Source organism: Penaeus monodon, unplaced genomic scaffold (genome assembly GCF_015228065.2).
Source record: "Penaeus monodon isolate SGIC_2016 unplaced genomic scaffold, NSTDA_Pmon_1 PmonScaffold_22374, whole genome shotgun sequence".
In the NCBI taxonomy this organism is placed as follows: Eukaryota; Metazoa; Arthropoda; class Malacostraca; order Decapoda; family Penaeidae; genus Penaeus; species Penaeus monodon.
The window spans coordinates 1,174-5,316 of NW_023652338.1; the positions used below are offsets into that span (position 1 = coordinate 1,174).

General features: G+C 40.6%; 1 long non-coding RNA gene across 1 annotated transcript; it reads left to right on the top strand.

Moving 5' to 3' along the window:
* Window positions 1–1,791: 1,791 nt before the first annotated feature.
* Window positions 1,792–4,102, top strand: LOC119570138. Its single transcript, XR_005228371.1, has 3 exons — window positions 1,792–1,967; window positions 2,068–2,198; window positions 3,978–4,102. It is a non-coding gene; the product is annotated as an uncharacterized LOC119570138 (long non-coding RNA).
* The last annotated feature ends 41 nt before the right edge of the window (window positions 4,103–4,143 follow it).

A 4,143-nucleotide genomic window follows, 5' to 3' on the forward strand; every position in this document is an offset into this window, starting at 1 on the left:
CACACACACACACACACCACAACCAACACACACACAACCACACACACCACAAAACACACACACACACACACACACAACAACAGCCAGCCACACACACCACACACAACACAAGACACACACACACAAACACCCACACACACACACACACAAGCCACACCACACAACACAACACACACACCACACACACACACACACACACACACACACAACCACACACACACACACACAGCCACACACACACACACACACACACACACAGCCACACACACACAGCCACACACACACAGCCACACACAGCCACACACACACATACACACAGAGCCACACACACACACACACACACACACACACACACACACCAGCCATACAGCCACACACACACACACACACCCATACAGCCACACACACACACACACACACGAACACATACAGCCACACACACGCATATGCACACACACACACATACACATGCACACACACATGCACACACACATGCACATACACATGCACACACACATGCACACACACATACACATGCACCAGCACACACACACATGCAAACACATGTGCACATACATATGCAGACACACATGCACAACACACATGCATACACGCATGACATACACACATCACACACAATGCACACACAGACACATCTACACACACAAACATATACACATGCACACACACACACATGCAGCTACACACACACACACAGACATGCACACACACATGCATATGCACACACATATACACACACACACATGCATACACATACGTGCACATACACAAAGCTACACACACCACACACCACACACACACACACACACACATACACATGCACACACACACCACACACACACGCACACAGTCACATACAAATACACACACTGCACACACAAATACGCACACACACACACACACACACACACACACACACACACACACACACACACACACACTAACACACACACACATGCACACACACAAACATATACAATTCACAAACATATACACATACACACACATACATGCACTCAGACACATACATGCACATGCACACACACACACACACATACACACACACACACACACACACACACACACACACACACACACACACATCACACACACACACATATGCAGACACACGCATACATACATGCATGCAGACTTGGAAGCACACATGCATGCACACACATGCACACATGGACACACAGGCACACTTGTGCACACACATGCACACACACACACACACAAATGGATACAAACACACATACATACACACACAGAGCCACACACACACACAGCCACAAACTCACACACACAGCCACAAACTCACACACACATACAAACACACATACACACACACACACACACACACACACACATATACACAGCTACACACACACACAGCCACACATACACATGCATGCACATACACATATAAATGCACACACACACACAGAGAGCCACACACACACACATGCACACACAGAGAGCCACACACACATGCACACACAGACACATATACACATGCACACACACACATGCCCACATATGCACACACATACATGCACAGATGCACACATACACCCATACACACACACATATGCACACACACTCACACATATACACACACATGCACACTTGCGAGCACATATGCAAGCACACACATGCGCACACAAACACATGCACACACAGGCATACACATGCACACACGCATGCACACACACACACACACATGTACACACTTTGCCTGAAGAGGCATACCCTACAAGGCAGCAGGGGGATGCAGTTTAACTTCATACCCAGGACTAATCTACCCATGTCTCTATTTAGTCATTTAATATGCAGACTCGAGTATATGCATACTAGGTTTGGATATTGAGTTTGTTACATAGTGATGGGTGGAAGTGCCCCAAGTAGCAGTTCTGGGACTTCCATGGCCAGTGTCCTAAAGAGAGGTGAGTCCATGCTAGTACATATGATGCCCATCAGGATTACCAAGAACATCGTGTTAAGTAGGAGTGTGGAATAATTAGTTCTTTTGTTATTACTTTCCAGTCTGACATTGCAAGGCAATTTGACCTGCCTGAGAGACAAAGTAAGCTGAACACTATGTTGCGGGAAGAAGGACTGAAAGACGAACAAGTATACTGTGTGTGCCGCACATCTGATGTGTCGCGATTCATGATGTAAGTAGCCAAAACAAAACAATCTAACATGTACATTTTAAAAAGCTTAGTGCCTTTATTTAAGGTAGTTTTTTTTTTTTACGGTAGATTCATGTTTGAGCTGCCGTGGTCACAGCATGATACTTAATTGTAGTTTTTCATGTTGTGATGCTCTTGGAGTGAGTACGTGGTAGGGTCCCCAGTTCCTCTCCACGGAAAATGCCGGTGTTACTTTTTAGGTAATCATTCTCTCTATTTATCCGGGCTTGGGGCCAGCACTGACTTGGGCTGGCTTGGCCACCGAGTGGCTAGGTAGGCAGTCGAGGTGAAGTTCCTTGCCTAAGGGAACAATGCGCTGGCCGGTGTTGTTGCTGCTGCTGTTGTTGCTCTTGTTCTTATTGTTGTTATTTGTTATAATAATATTATTAATATTATTATTGTTATAGGCATTATCATCATCATTATTATTGTTATCATTTTTATTGTTTGTTATTATTATGATAATTATTATTGCTATTGCTATTACTCATTATCATTATTTATTATTATCATTATCATTATTGTCAGCATCATCTATATCATTATCATCATCATTACCATTATTATTATTTATTATTATTATTATTTTATACGAAAGTTTCCTTAGATCTGCTAATTAAAATCAAACACCGAGTCACTACCAGTGACCAAGGGTGATTGAAGTTTGAGGCAATGGAACATCAACGAAAACATGCAAAATATGCAGAACAACCACAAATCAAAACATCCAGTCAAATCAATTCACGCACAGAAAGAACACATCAGATTGATAATGCTCTTCTGAGGACATGTGCTGTGCTGTTTAAGACTATTTTTTGGATTTCTTCTAATTTTGGATTTCCTGGTATTTGCTCAAGAAACTTATCTGTACCTTTTTTTTATAAGGCCAAGAGCTCCAATAACAACAGGCAAAGTTTTGGTTTTTAAATGCCACATCTTTTCCACCTCTAAATTATTTCCACCTCTAGGACGTTTCTGTCTGAAGGGATGCTCATATCTATAAACAGGCAAGTGTTGTTTATTTTGTCCTTGATGACGATATCTGGACGATTTGCCTGTATAGTACAATCTGTGTGAATGTTTTACTTGGTCTTTGATTATTGAGATTTCTATATCTGTTAATTTTTTGTTACGAACAATATGTCTTCTCACATTGGCTAGCTTGTTTGAGTCAAGCATTTGCGTTTTCTTACTTTCACTATTCCTTAAACACCATTTTTTATAGGTGTCATCAGTATTATTTGTTTTAGGATTTTCGAGTGCATAGTAAAAGCAGTACATTACCTCAGTATACTCTTCCTTTGTCCATTTAAGTCTTGTTTTCTTTTGATTGTTAGTACTAGATGGTTGTACCGCAGGACCAGGGGTGGGATCTGTCCCGTCTTGGTGACCTGGCGGATTTTGACTATTATTATTATTATTATTATTATTATTATTATTATTATTATTATTGTAAGGAAAAGAGAAATCAGGTCAGATTAGGTAGGCCTGATAATTGACACCATGGTGAAAAAGCTCTTGTGAAGCTGTCATTGTGTAAGCATAATCAAATAACCAAAAGCACAGTGGTCATTGTATGTATGTCCATATTTTCCCAACATCATTAGTTTTAGCTCTGTGTCTATTTTGTATCACCCATTTATGTCTTACATTTATTGTTCATCAAGATATCAGAAAAGAGGTGAAAAAAAAATATGTTCCATAGATAATTAAATGAAATAATATTTATTGATCACATGTCTGGCTCTCTTACTTTTCTAGCGGCTGTGACAAATGTGAGGAGTGGTACCATGGTGACTGTATCAACGTTACAGAGAGTGAAGCCAACAAAATTAAGAAGTTTTTTTGTGAAGTAAGATATTAAAGTTTGTGAATAACATATGCAATTATACATGCTTTTATTACAAATCACTTATGTAGTAAAATT